Source organism: Rattus norvegicus, chromosome 5 (assembly GCF_021556685.1).
Source record: "Rattus norvegicus strain SHRSP/BbbUtx chromosome 5, alternate assembly SHRSP_T2T, whole genome shotgun sequence".
Lineage (NCBI taxonomy): Eukaryota > Metazoa > Chordata > Mammalia > Rodentia > Muridae > Rattus > Rattus norvegicus.
In genome coordinates, this window is record NC_141538.1 from 166,572,861 (window position 1) to 166,588,031 (window position 15,171).

The window sequence follows — 15,171 nt, forward strand, 5'->3', positions numbered from 1 at the left end:
CTGGCTCCGCCCACAACCCCAGAATTTGCTGGGGCATGTCATTTGGCTCTGGACTGATCATTCTCCCCCATCCCTGAGATGGACATCTCTGTGACCTCCCCAACCTGGGGGAGGGCAAAAGAATGAGGCAGGTGTGCCCAGGCAAACAGTTCTCCAGTCTGTGCCTCCAGGAGGCAGGAATGACGAATGAGAGCCCTTTCTGTGGGGAATTAGCCAAGGGAGAAGCCTGCAATATCAGCTGCAGGGCAAATGCTGTCAGGGGTCCACTGGCCCCCTAAAGGGACATCAGATGGTACAGGGACTTCTGAGGGGAAGCAGGTGACCCCAGGGCCTAGCACTCTGATACTGCTAAGGCCTGTGAAAGTAACAGTACACACCGACCAGGGCTTCTCTAAGCATCTCACTGCAAAAGGTCTGGCCTTAGACAGGCACTGTCAGAGCCAAAGTGACCACACCAAACTGCTTGGAGGGGAAGTATACAGGCAAGCTGGCACAATGGCTTCAGAGAGATAGACAGGGAGGAGGCTGCTGGCCCTCTGCCTCCTTAGACAGCTCTATCTCTCAGTAGCAGAACAGAGAGCCACTGCTGAGAGGGGAGATGAGTTGGGAGAGCCCATGTCGCCAAGGTTTCTCAAACAAAAATTCCAGGGCAGGTGGGGATAACCTTCACATCTCCTGGGACCCCTACAAGAGACAGCCAGACTTGGGGGAGGGTGCCTCAGATCTCATGGCCTTGCTTCACCCAGTGTTCCAAGTGGAGACTTATAGGGCTCTGAGTAGACCTAGAGCTAGTGCTCTCTCTCTCTCTCTCTCTCTCTCTCTCTCTCTCTCTCTCTCTCTCTCCCTCTTTCTCTGCATCATCTAGAGTGCTTAGAGAGTAGTGAATTACAGTACAGCGACGCTAATGAGGGGAAATGGGGCGAGCGCAGTATCCCTGAATCAGGTGGGGGGTGCAGTAAGATGCTAAAACCAGTACACTCTGGTCAAGGCAGAGGGAGTGTGCATTGGCTCCCGGGACACCCAACTGCACCAGCGCTGACTCAGGGCCCTTTTCTCCAGCTCTTCTACCCTAGCCTTGGCCAGCCAAGCCCTTGAAGCTAGATTCTCCCAGGCTTCTTGCGCAGGGGCAGTTGGAGCCCAGACTGCTGCAGGCCCTCCTCCCCCCACCCCCGCCCTCCCCTCCTGGGCCAAGTCAGCAGTGCTGACGGCTGCGGGGCTGCAGCAGCGGCGGCGATGCAGAGACCCTGCACCACTGCTCAGGGCGGGCGCAGTGCTCTGCCCGCACCCGCGTCCCGACGGCCACCTCCTGGCGGCTGCGCGTAGCCCGCGCCGGGTAGACCCTACCGGACGGCGGCGCTGATTGGTGCAGCGAGTGAGTCCCTGGCTTTATTTAGACCACCTTTTCTGGAAGACAATACTTCACTAGAGTCAGGGCTGGGGGCAGGAGGCAACCCTCCCCGGCGACGGGAGGATGATAAATGAGCAGTTCTGCGCCTGGTGGCTGTTAACTCCAGTGGCTTTGCGCATCCTCGGACCGACCATTTCCACAGCTGCTTTGCGACTGCACACCCAAGTGTGGGGCATGCTTAGAGGAAACTCCAGTGGAGAACAAGAAGACCCTCAGAAGGGTTAGGAGGGCTTGGGACCAGACCGGGGAACCTGTGTCCGGGCACCGGTTTTGGATCTTCTGCTCTGAGACACCAGCTTGGAAGACAAGGCTGCCTTCTTGTTTGGGGGGTAAGGATGGTGTTTTCAACTAAGGCATCTGATAGGTGAGGCGAAGGGACCTACTGGGACCCTATTCTTGAATGTTCTTCTTTGGCTTCTCTGGGACAGCCTGTGGCAAGAAAGGCTTGGAAGTGGTGGGCAAAGATTTGCGCGCCCCGCAGCAGCGTACCATTGGCAGAAGGTTGAAGTTGGTTGCGAAGTCCGGTTTCCTCTGCAGAGGGAAAGGAACCCAGTGAATGTGGGTGGGGTCCAGAGCCTCTGGCCCTCTTGGGTGAGAATATGGGCTTTAGTGTCAGGAAGCAAGGCCTGGAAACAGAGAGGGAAGCCTCAGGGGTTCAGGAGGCATCTTCTACCCAGAATTGTAAACGGTGGGGAAAGTATTTGGGCAAATAGCTTGAAATTGTTACTCAGGAGCCCATTCCTGGTCTCCCAGGCAAAGCAGGAAGTCATGGCATGCTGCACACCCTTGAGCTGGCCGTCGTGAGACACTTCGGAGGCTGGGCCTCTCTGTCCTGGACCCCGAAGTTCACGCGGGAAGACATATTGCCCTGTGTCCGTCTTTTCCAGCTTTGGGTTGAGGGTCTCCTCCTCCCAGGCTGCCCTTGAGGCCTGCATTGTGCTGGGGGTTGGAGGAGGAGGAGGAGGGAAGTTGGGGAGAAGGTACTGAGTTAACCAAAGTAGCAGGGCCAGCAGACCCCGGTGTGTCTGTGCTGATGTAATCAGTTTTAGGGACTGGTCAGGCCTGTGGCTGTCCCAGAACTGACACCAGGGATCCCTCTTGCTCAGCCCAGGACAGGACAGCATTGCGGTTGTGTCTCCCTGCCAAGGACGCAGGGTGAGGTGGCTCTCCAGAAGAGGTTTACCCTTCAGGCAGAACCAAGTGGTCAGTCTAGGGACTCCGAGAGTTGACAGCTACAGGAGGTTGGCTTCCTCCTGACAATGAGATGCTGGTGGAGGTTACCCTGTGAAGAGGCAGCGCCCAGACTCTGGGAGTCAGGCAGAGGCAGGGGTCACAGGGAAAGATACTAAGTTGCTAATGCTATCCAAGGCCTGCAGTACTTCATCTGTCCCTGGTCAGCATTTTCCCCACTGTCTGTCTTCTGCAGATCTGACAAAGGATCAAGCTTTGTCATTCTTTTCATGCACTTAAACTTTAACCCCCAGGGCCCAAAGCACAGTAACTTTGAGACTCTCTAGACTAAGCCTCTGGAAATTATCCACCCAAACTCTGAGCTGAGCTCAGAGTGGAAGAGAGCTCCAGAGGAGAGCTGACTTTCCCAAGGACACGGAAGGCTCAGGGCTGACCTGAGATCATCAGCGCTGGACCCACCGGGTACCCCGATGGTGACAGAGGACAAGGTAAAGAAACTGGGGATCTGGAGGGGATACAGGCGTGGGAGCAAGGCTGGGTGAATACGAGACAATTCCGCTTCACTCCCTTTGAGCGCCTCTGCAGCGCCCCTGGTTTACAACTGTCACTGGGCAACGTGCCAAGGGGAGAAGCCATTCTGCTGCTTTTATAGTTCCTCCTCTGCAATTCTGGAAAATCAGGGCCACTTGGGTCTGGCGGCTCGCTGTCTGGTTATTGGTACTGTAATTCAGACTTTGGCCAGCAGGTGGCTCCCAAGGACACGGTAAGGAAATGGAACCGGCGCTCCGCCCGGCAAGCCGGTTTCCAAGAAAGGGGTTTTCAGTTTTCCATGGTCCGGTGAGTTGAGGCAGACAATAGCTTTCTTTCTTTTTATTTTTTCTTTCAAGAACAAGAACAAGAAGTTTGCTTAGAAATATCTGGAGCTGTTTGATATCTGTGTCACCTCCTGAGTCATTTTATTTTTGCGATGCAATGTGGTTTATTTGTGGGAATTCCACCGCGGTTCTTAGAGCCGATCTGACCTGTCATTTGTGCATTAGCGATTACCGGAAATTTAGCAATATTCCCAAGAAAGGTCTATCATTCTATAGAGTGGCCAAAGCAGGTCCTGAACTCAGCCTCTGCCGAGTTTCAGGGGCTCTGTAGACATCGTGCTTGCAGAATATCAAAAAGACAAGCACTGACGCGGACAGGGATCATCGACCAGCTTTAGTGCCATTCTTACCCCGTCAACTTCTCCTTCAAGGATCGAAAGATATTTCTGTCTTTGGCAATATCTGTTGGGAGTCTCAGCTCACTTTTGTATCCAGAGAGGTCCCTGTTTCTTCCCAAATGGTTCCTTGTCGCTAACTCGCCTTGATGACCTTCAGAGGTGAATTACTGCAATCCTCTAGGAATCAGCCCATTTGCTTAAATCAGATTGTCTTGCTTCCCTGTGATAAAACACTCTTTACAGACTCCAGTGTCTGCGTTAGATGCTCGTGTCTTGGTCACTTCCGGTTTAGGTCGAAGTGGGAGTCTGTATTCTATAGCAACCTGAGTGGACTGCAGATGCAGAGAGCTGCCAGACCCCTGCTGAGATCTAGGTGACCTTGACAGGGTTACAGAGAATCAACCAAGAAACTTAGAGCCACCTTATATGTGACCAATAAGCAAACCAGTTTTTATTTTTACTTGCTTTAAAAATTATTTTCATTCGTTGTTAGAGTGTTGTGTGAGTGTGTCAGAGGGTACTCGTGCATAGAGATCAGGAGATGAATGGCCAGAGTCAGTTCTAAGTCTTCTATCCAGTGGCTTCTAGGGATTGAACTTAAGTAGTCAGGTTTGGTGGTGAGCACTTTAGGCCAGTTCCCTGGCCCTGTTTAATTCACTGATGGTGCAAAATCATTACATTTTCTACAGATTGGAATTCCCCTCCCCCATACCACACCCCGAACCAGTCCCCTTGGGACAGGGTTTCATACTGTGTCATCGGCTGCCTGGCTTTGAACTCGAATCAATCCTCAGGATTTCAAAAGCATGCCTCCCGAGTGCTGGAATTACAGGTACGAGCCACTGACACTCAGCTGTACCCTCTTTACAATTCAGTTTAACACAAAGAATGTACTGGCAGCTGAGGTTGCATTTCTGGATTAGAACACTTGCCCAGCCTGCACAAGGCCTTGGGTTCCATCCCTAGACCTAAATAAAGAAGAGAACAAAGAAAGAATAATCGGTTGACTATCTACCATGAGCGATTCATGGGAGTATGAAAAAGGTATGGGAAGCAAGGTCTCCATGCCTTTAGAAGTCAACAGGAAGGGTGTCAGTGGTTTGGTAGGCAAAGATGCTTGCCAGTAAGCCTGGTGATCTAGATCTAAGCTCCAAGATCCACATAGTGGAAGAGAAAGGACTCCCAAAAACTGTCCTGTCATCCCCACACTCACAGCACAATAGTGCCCCCACATTCATACTAAACAAACTCATCAGTAAATAAATGTCAGAAAATATTTAAGTCAATGTGGGAGGAAGGCTAGAGATGTAGCTCAGTCGATACAATGTTTCTCTGGTACGCACAAGCTCCCAGGTCAACCCGGGTGTACAGAGGTTGGTGAACTGTTCCTCTAGTCCTAGCCTTTGAGAGATTGATGCAGAAGGATGGCGAACGGTCTTGCTTTCCCTCCACATGCTAGGCTGAGCAGCTGGGATGATAGGGCCTGAAGCATCGTGCCTGACGGGAGCCTGAGACCGACCTGGTCTGTCAGCAAAGTTCAAGGCCATCATGAGTTGTATAGTGAGACTCTTGCAAAAAAGGAAAACAGACAGGTCACAAGGGAGCTCAGTGAACTGCTACTTGCCTAGCTCCCACGAGGCTCCGGGGTTGATCCCCCACTCAAAGGGGCAGAATCCATAGCATTGCACTTCCTCACGAGAGAGGAACAAAGACCAGGTCACAGGAGCCTCTCCGGATGACAGAGCTTCCGGGTAGCTCCTGACTTTTCCTTCTTGGTCCATGTCCTGGAGAGGAAGAGTTGCTGGCTGACAGGAATCCCAGGGCTCAGCTTCTCCTTCGCACAGCTCCTGTGGCCATCTCTGTGGTTGTGTTCTTGGGCATCTTGTTGAGAGGCTGTCTGCTATGGGTGAAGTGCTTCTCCCGGGCTTGGAGTGTTTTCCTTGCACTCTGAGTAAATAGCACAATTACACCAGGCTTCGGCAGTGTGTGAGCAAAGCATTCCATTTCAGTGTTTAAATCATGCCTTTCTTTTTCTAATGCTATTTTGACATTTCTATGTAACTAGCATCTCAAGTGCCCCAAGATATGACCGCAGCCTCAATGCCTTAATGCGCCTCTCCCCATCACCCCCAGTCTCCTGTTTGGGATCCAAAGGTCAGCTTGTCCTGCGGTCAGAATCTTGTAAATGGCCCATTCAAAGTCTCTGAGAGTCTAGGCTGCCCCCATATGATAGGATTTGTGTGTGTGTTTGTTTAAGACAGGGTTACAGTACGCAGCCCTGCCTGGCTTGGAACTCACTATGTAGACCAGGCTGGTATTGAACTCACAGAGATCTGCCTGCCTCTGCCTCCGAAGTCCTGAGATTAAAGGTGTGTGAAATCATACCAGGCACATTTTGGTTATTTCACATCAACAGGCCTCGTGAGCAGCTGCTTCTAAACACACAACAGGAGTCAGATGGCCTAGCTCGTGATAAAATTATACAACGGAGCTGGGGGTGGTGGGCCTTTGCCTGCGATTCGAGCTACCCAGGAGGCTGAGGCAGGAAGACTAAAAGTTCAAGGTCACCTGGGCAACTTAGTGAGCGCCTATCTCAAATTAATTAAAAAACAAAACAAAACTTTAGAGGGCTGGGGATGTAACTCAGTGTAATCTCCAGTGGAGAGAGAATTTGACTCCCACGTGGGAGACTTGGGTTTAATCTGCAGGAAAAATAAGAACTGTGAAAAGCTTGGAGCCTGTCTGTGACGTTCCTGCTGTCCTTGACCCACCAGCCACCCAGACCAGACCAACGGGTTCGCAAGGAACCCAGCTGATCTTACTGAGTCCCTAGAGCCCACCTGTGTCACCTCTGAACCAACTCTCAGTTCTTCTGAAAGGTTAACCCTTCTGTCAGAGACACCAGTCTATATTCATATCGTTGTTAAAGGTGCAGGGTCCTTCGGTGGCCCAGGACTGCAATCCCTTAAGGGAAAGCAAGGGAAGGCATCCCTCCTGGGGAGAGAAGGTGGAGATGTATGACCTCTTGGTGGAGGCAGGACAGAGGTAGGAGCTTTGACAGTCACCACAGTGTGCCCCTGACCTTGAACTGCTTTAATCTTCCTAACTGCATTGCCTCTTTGCCTCCTTAGCTTCCAGTGACCCAAAGTGGTTTCTGTCCCAACACGTTCCCTCACGGTGAGAGAGACTCAGCTTCAGCCGGAAGCCGGGTAAGTGTTCCTATCTCTTCTGGCCAGGGATCAATGCTTTCCAAGTTTTCTGACAGCATATTGAGCAGCCTTTCTTCTGGTAGAAGAGGAGGTGGGGCTCGGCCTGCAGCTCCTTGTATGCTGGAAACTCTGTAGCAGATGGCTGTGAGCAGACAGGATAGCAGAGGCAGGACAGGACCTGGGTGGTTATGAGTCGTCCCTGCAGGATCCATGTTTGGAAGTGTCTCCGTGGGGGATCTTGCTCTGTGGAACGATCCCCAGGCTTGTTCTGTGGGTCTATAATGTCCTTTAGAGTGGATCCCTCTTGGGGGGCCAGTCTTTTTTTTTTTTTTTTTTTTTTTGGATCTTTTTTTCGGAGCTGGGGACTGAACCCAGGGCCTTGCGCTTCCTAGGCAAGCGCTCTACCACTGAGCTAAATCCCCAACCCTGGGGGGGCCAGTCTTCAGCTGAGCTCTGATTAGTAAGTAACCTATTTCTGCCCTTATCACCCCTGCATCTCCCTCCTAACCCCCCCACTCCAGGATGTTTTTAAAACCAGGTTGTCCCCCTCTGTTGTGCGTGGGTCGCCTTCCCTTTCCTGAGTAATGGGGTGGACTCCTTCGGGTACATACACGAGAAATCAGGTGTCTGCACTGATGTTTAAATTAGAAGAGAACTATTTTCCTTCTATGTCCCTTTGGAGAATTGAAATGAGTACTTGGTGGGGCAAGGGCATGGCATACAGCTTGATTGACAGAGCATTACTGAGCCCTGTTCTGAGCCCCAGGTTCTACCCCAAGCACTGAGTAAACTTGCCCAGCAACCCTCAGGAAGTCAGGAGGATCGGACATTTAAGGTCAACCTCAATTACACAATAGGGCAGCCTGGACCATATGAGGTCATGTGTCAAAAAGAAAAAGAAGGCTAAGCGAGGTGGCACAGGCCCGAGGTGGTGCAGGCCTTTAGTCCCAGCTCTTGGGAGACAGAGGCAGGTGGATCTCCTTGAGTTCAGACCAGTCTGTCCTGCATTTCAAGCTGCAGGATTGTAAGAACTGAAGAGAGAAACCCTGTCTCAAACAAAATCAAAACAAAGCAAAACATAACAAAATGGAACTGAAAGGGAAACCTGAGACCAGCAAGACCATTCAGGGTGAGCGTGTTTGTCACCAAGCATGATGGCTGGAATTCAGTCCCCAGAAGCCACATGACCAAGGGACAAAGCTGACTTCTACCAGTCCTCTGACCTCCACATGTGGGCTTTATAAATAAGCAAGTAGGTGGGTGACTATGCTGCCCTGTCTGTCACTGTCCCTCAAGGAAGAGACCCTGGAGGGAGGGAGGATCTATGTTCAGGGTTACCACAGTAGTGCCAGCAAGATGTGCTGCCCATTCAGGGAAGACTAAAGACTGGAATGAAAGGCTGAGATACTCCATTGCTCACATTACAGATGAGAAAACTGAGGTTCAGGAAAGCTGAATAATGTTTCAAAGGTCACCATGAAGCAGGTCAGTGGGTAGAAGGAGAGAACTGACTCCCAAAAGTTGCCACACACCTCCAAGTTGTGTTCTCCCTCTCTCTCTCTCTCTCTCTCTCTCTCTCTCTCTCTCTCTCTCTCACACACACACACACACACACACACACACACACCTCACCTAAATTAATTGATTGATTGATTGATTGATTGATTATGTGTAAAAGGAAAGGAAGAGAGGAAGGAAGGAAAACAAGTATGCCAGTGCACATCTGGGATCCCAGCTCTTGGGAGGCAGAGGCAGGAGGATCAAGAGTTCAAGGCCATCCTCAGCTACATAGTGAATCTGAGGCCACCTGACATTTGAAACTATGTCTCCAAAAACATCCTTCTGTTTTTAAGAAAAAGAAAGAAAGAAAGAAAGCAGGCTTAGAGTTAGTTGGGGGAAGTTCATTTGGGGTTTGACTCTTGTGAGACAAGACCTCATAGGAAGGTTTTTCACAGAGGAATGGTGTGGACTGCCCTCCTGTATATATCACTCCTGATGCTGTGTTGATCATGGACTCTGGTGAGCAAGGGTTGAGTGACACCAGGTAGGACATCAGGCACAATCAAGAGCAGTGGAGTAACTTGGAGGAGATTAGAAACAATGTGTGTGTCTGGAAGGTAGAGGAGTCCTGAAGGGGGTCTGCTTTGGGTGGGGGCAGCAGGCTGGGCTGGTGGATGGGATAGCCTGTGGTACATGTGTATCTGGAGCTCTGGCAGGAGGGAGTTGCTGTCTTTGGAGCTGGGGTGACCCCAGAGGTGTACCATGTGTAAGTTGGGGTACAGATGGGACCTTAGCTTTGTGCGTGATGTTCCTCTACATATCCTGGGACTTTGCACAGATAATTGTTAGAGCATAGGGCGTGACTTTGGGTGTCTGTGGTTAAATGTTGCCGAGAGTCCAGAGTGGACAGGATTGTTAGGGCAGAGAACAATGGCCAAGCCCAGGCATCCTCCAACTGCATGAGACAGGAGAGCAGAGAAGGAGCCTGCAGAAGAGACCAGTGAATGACAGGAGGCACTGCTGAGGCCCTGAGAGGTGGCTGCAAAGACCAGGAAACGTGTGCTGTCAGCCCTCCACACCAGGGACTCTGAACCCATGGTTGGATGATTGATAGAGAGATTCCCTCAAGACATGGACAAGACATAAATAGGACAGACAAGGATGTGTTGTTTAGGTTTTTTGTTTTCCTTTTTCCATTCTCTCTATGGGTGTTTGTGTCTGTCTGTCTGTCTCTGTCCTGTCTCTCTCTCTGTCTCTCTCTCTGTGTCTGTCTCTGTCTCTCTGTCTCTCTCTGTCTGTCTGTCTGTCTCTCTCTCTCTCTCTCTCTCTCTCTCTCTCTCTCTGTGTGTGTGTGTGTGTGTGTGTGTGTGTGTGTGCGCATGTAAGAAACTGAGGCAGACACTGGGATTCATCCTCAAAGGCTCAGTGAGGCAGGGCCTCTCAATCAAACCCAGAGCTCACCAACACGGCCAGCCTAGTCGCCCAGATTACTGTGGGGATCTCTTGTCTCTTCCTTCCAAGGATGGAACTTCATGTGGGCCAATATGGCGACCCAGCCTTTAGGTGGGTTCTGGGGATCCGAACTCAGGACCCCATATTTGGGTAGCAAGTGCTTAATCACCACGCTGTCTCCCAGCCTATGGGCCATGGTGTTGTTATTTTTGTTTTTTAAGACAGGGTCTTTTTATATAACCCAGGCTGGCCTGAAACTGGCAATCCTTCTGCCTCAGAGTCTCACGTTCTGGGATCACAGGACATTCCCCTCACACTAGGACTTGGAGCAGCTTTAATGCTGCCTGCCTAAACTCATTAGACATGAAATTAAGAATCACTCAGGCTTAGGGGTTGGAGGAGGGCAGAGTCAGGACCACAAGGTGAATGGCTGTTGGTCACTGATCTATTCGATCTGTGGACCCCATTGGTTGGGTTGGGGGTTGGCGCTGGCCTCCACCATGGACTTCCTGCAGAAAAGACTTCTAGTCCCTGGTCTATGGACCTGGTGCTAATCCTATGGTGATCATGTGATCGACAGACCTTGATGGCCAGCTGCCAGACGCGAAGACCCATCAGTCCTTAAAAATAATCCACTAGGGGAATTAAGGAAGGCTCAGCGGATGGCACATAAATGTAAGGACCTGGTTCAAACCCCAGAACCCATGAGAAACAGATACAGGAGAATTTCAAAAGCTCAGGGACTGTGTAGCCTGGCAAACAGATGGTAGGCTGTCGCTGGTTGTTCTCTGACTTGCCTGAGATGACCCAGATTTCACATACAAGAATGTATACACATGTGCACACACACACACTGAGATACACACACACTGAGATACACACACACACACACACTGAGATACACACACACATACACACTGAGATATACACACACACACACACACACTGAGATACACACACACACACTGAGATACACACACACACACTGAGATACACACACACACACACACTGAGATACACACACACACACACTGAGATACACACACACACACTGAGATACACACACACACACACACACACACACACACACACACACACAGCTTGGTTGGTAGAATGCTTGCCTAGCATGCACAGTCTTGGGTTCAACTCAAAGCACTGCAGAAACAGGGCGTGGCGGGGTGCAGAGGTCGCTCAGTGGTTACAGCACCGGCTGTGCCTACAGAGAGAGAGCCTGGGTTTGGTTCCCAGCACCCACATGGTGGCTCATAACATTCTGTCACTCCAGTCCCAGGGGATCTGATGCCCTCTTCTGACGTCTACATGCATGGTACAAATTTGGTCTGCATATATAACATACAAGCAAGAAACTCACACAGAAAATAAAAGTAAAATAAGATAAAATAATAAAGCCGGCAGATAGGCTGGAGAGATGGCTCAGTGGTTAAGAGCACCCGACTGCTCTTCCAGAGGTTATGAGTTCAATTCCCAGCAACCACATGGTGGCTCACAACCATCTGTAAAGAGATCCGATGCCCTCTTCTGGTGTGTCTGAAGACAGCTACAGTGTGTACTTATATATAATAAATAAATAAAATCTTTAAAAAAAAAAAAAAAGCCGGCAGATATGGCCGCCCACACCTACGATGTGAGAACTCAGTAGGAAGAGGCTGCAGGATCAGGACTTCAAGGTCAGCCATCTGAGAGGGAGGGAGTTCAAGTACGGCCTGAGCTAAATGTGTCTCAAAAACACAACAACAACAACAACAAACTTTCTTTTCTTAAGGAAAAGGAAAGAATCCTTCCTTCTTTATGTTAAATTTCGCTGTCTGGGCTGTAATCAAGCACACTGGGCTTTTTATTTTTATTTTTGTTTTTTTTTTTGTTTTCCTTCTGATTGCTTCTTTGATGAAGCCTTTATCCAAACAGGCTATCCCAATTTACTTGAAGAAAATAGAGCTCTTTTTTCTTCCTCTTTCTTTCTTCCTTCCTTCCTTCCTTCCTTCCTTCCTTCCTTTCTTTCTTTTGTTTTTTGGTTTGTTTTTTTTTTTTTTGATGTTTTGTTTTTCATTTTTACAAACAAGACAAAGTCTTTCTATGGAGCACAGCATAGTGGTCCTCCTGCCTGGGCCTCCCACCTTGCCCACAGGTAGCACAGAAGCTCCTAGGAGAGCCTGGAGAGGTCAAAGGGCAACTTACAAGACTTGGTCCTCTCCTTCTAGCATGTGGGATCCAGGGAACAAGCTTTGTTTATCAGCTTTGCAGCAAGCACCTCTACCCCCTGAGCCATCCCGTCAGCTGTAGGGATTGTATTGAGCTGCAGAGGCAGCACATTCGATACAGATTATTGGACAGGGATTCGTCTTGACAGTGCACTTATTGGTGAAATAACTTCCCATCTATCTACTGACTGATGATCAATTCTGTCTTAGAACGAGGTGCTCCTTGGTGCTTGATCAGAGAAAGGTTGGTTTGACTCAGGAGCCACACAGAAGCTTTAGAAACAGGCAAGTCTGCAGGAACTTAGGGCTCCCGGAGTCCAGGCGTTCAGCAGGCGGTGCCGGGGAGCACAATGAGAACCGCTTCTTCTGTTGCTGCGGTTTTTAATCCCGTGGCGATCTGTCTGCCCAAGTGTGGCCTTGTTATTCCCATACAAGGCCTAGAGAATTGTGCTTGGTGTTAGCCAAGGGTCTCCACGGGCTCCAGAGACTCCTTGGAGCATCCATCCCCATGCCACACGTACACATGCATGCACACATATGCACACAAGGACATATACTGGCCTGTGCCAGGGTCCACTTTGGGGCAGTATCCTTGGAGTCCTCTGGGAAGGGATGGGCTGCCTGGGTCTCTCGACTCAGGGCCCCAGCAGAGATCAGGTGATAGGATGCCACACAAGGACAGCTTCTAGGTCGGGGGGAGTGAGTGGACTTGGAGGGAACCAGCCAAGTTGGGAAGAAATGATGCAAAGACTGCTTTGTTCCCCTTTCCCTTCTGATGCTGGGAAAGGATTCAGGGCCTCCTGGTGCTGGACAATATGGTACAGTTAAGGCCCCCTTGTTCTTTTGTTTCAATCTTTGTGTATGTGAATGTGCATGCGTGTGTGCATATGTATGTTTGTATATGTGTGTTTACCTCTGTGAGTGTGTCTCTACATGTCTGTCTCTCTATGTGTGTGTCTGAGTGTCTGTGTGTCTGTGTCCTATGTGTGTGTTTGAGTGTGCGTCACTCTGTGTGTGTGTGTATGTCACTGTGTGTGCGCGTATGTGTGTCTGTCTCTCTATATGTGTCTCTCTGTGTGTGTCTCTCTATGTGTGTCTGTGTCTGTCTTTCTATATGTGCCTGTCTCTCTATGTGTGTCTGTGTCTGTGTCTGTGTATGTCCTGTGTGTGTGTGTTTGTGTGCCACTGGGTGTGTCTTTCTATGTGCGTCTGAGTATCTGTGTGTATGTCACTGTGTGTATGTGTGTGTATGTCACTGTGTATGTGTACACGTGTCTGTCTCTCTGTGTCTCTCTGAGTGCCTGTCTCTGTGTGTCTGTGTATGTCGCTGTATGTGTGTGTGTCACTGTGTGTGTGTCCCTGTGTGTGTATGCCATAGCACAAGTGTTGAGGTCAGATAACAACCTCAGGTCCTCAACTTCCTCTTCGTCTGAAGCAGGGTCTCTTGTTTTTGCTGCTGGCTTAAGAACTTGCAGGGGCTTCTCCTGTGCCTGCCTCCCATCTTGAATAGCAGCACAGGAATTACAGATGTACACAACTGTGCTGGCTTTCCACAGGCCCTGGGGGCTCTCACGCCTGCACACAAGGGCCTTTCCCTCCTGAGATGAACTTGCCTTAACATCAACAGATACACTGTGGCAAGGGTAGTCACAAAACCAAATGTCTTGGTTTAGTTTTGGCTTACTGTTATAAAACGCCTGAGTCCAAGGCAACCTATAGAAGGGAAGGTTTATGGTTCCAGGGGGACAGCAGTTTACTACTGTCACAGCAGCTAGGAGAGTGGGAGCAGGGAGTGTGGGCACAGGAACAGCCAAGAGCTCACATCTCAGATTGTAAGCAGGAAGCAGAGGGAGGGAACTTGAAGCTCTATAAACTCTCAAAGCCCATCTCTAAGTAACTCAGTACTCCAACAAGGCCACATCTCCTAACCCCTCCCAAACTGGGCCACCATCTGCCCACCGAGCATTCAAATGCCCCAGACAGTGGGTAATAACATATACAAATCACCACATCGTGAGAACACCACTGGTCTTTAATTCTAGAACATTCCCAGCCTCCTTAGAAGATCCTTCTCTACATACAAGAGATCTTGACAAGACGTCAGTACTCCCTGGATTCGGGGCGCTCTGGATGACTTAGATCTAGAAACATCTGGAACACTTTATAGATCAGGTTAGAGAGAAAAGAAAACAGGGACCTGACCACCTCTGGACATCAGCAGCCATATAGGAGATGCTGAAGAGTCCTAGGACACTACAAGACGGCTGTGTCTGGGGACGAGGGCTGCTGCTGCTGGGGGCTCAGCTGACATTGTTGATGCTTCTCCGATATTCCCTCTCTCCAGAGACCTCTGCATGGGCAGTGGGGCTCCAAGCGTGGGCTGATTTGTATTCTAAGCCAAACACCAGGGAGAGGTAGAACCAAGCTGGGGGAACAGAGGCTATGCAAAAGCAGTTCTTAGCCAAGCACATTCCTGCCATCGCAGCTTTCGGGGAGCTGAGGCAGGAGGAGCCGAGGCAGGAGGAGCCAGAGTTTAAGGCTAGCTTGTGTTACCTAGCCTCAAAAACAAAACAAAAAAGAAAGAAACAAAGCAGAGGGTTGGGGATTTACTTGTGAGCAGTGAAAAGGCCCCAGGTTTGTTTCCCACCATACGGGGGGGGGGGGAATTTGTATACAGTGACATCATAAAGAAGAAAAGGGGGCCTCTGAGGATGGAAAAGTGGGCAGGAATCAGGCATTTTTAGTTTTCTAGTTGGTGGAATCTAGTGTCAATGCAGTGTGTCTGTCTCGTGTGAGCTGCCCACACCAAGGCGTTTGGTGGCTCTCAGAGAAAAGTAGGATACAGGAAAGCCAGTGGGAATGGAACACCCAGATTCGAATGCTCCCATGGGTCTGTCCCTGTGGAATAGAGAATGACGGTCCTTCAAGCTTGTGACATAGATGAACAGGTGGGTGCATGGGAACGTCTGTGTCTGGTAC

The 15,171-nt window shown here is 50.0% G+C and overlaps 1 long non-coding RNA gene across 1 annotated transcript in view; it reads left to right on the forward strand.

The window, feature by feature from the left end:
- Nucleotides 1-1,231: 1,231 nt before the first annotated feature.
- LOC103692514 (uncharacterized) overlaps nucleotides 1,232-15,171 on the forward strand; it is a 40,088-nt gene continuing 26,148 nt past the window's right edge. The window contains exon 1 of the long non-coding RNA XR_015620536.1: nucleotides 1,232-7,021. This is a non-coding gene — a long non-coding RNA (uncharacterized LOC103692514). The remainder of the gene's footprint in view (nucleotides 7,022-15,171) is intronic.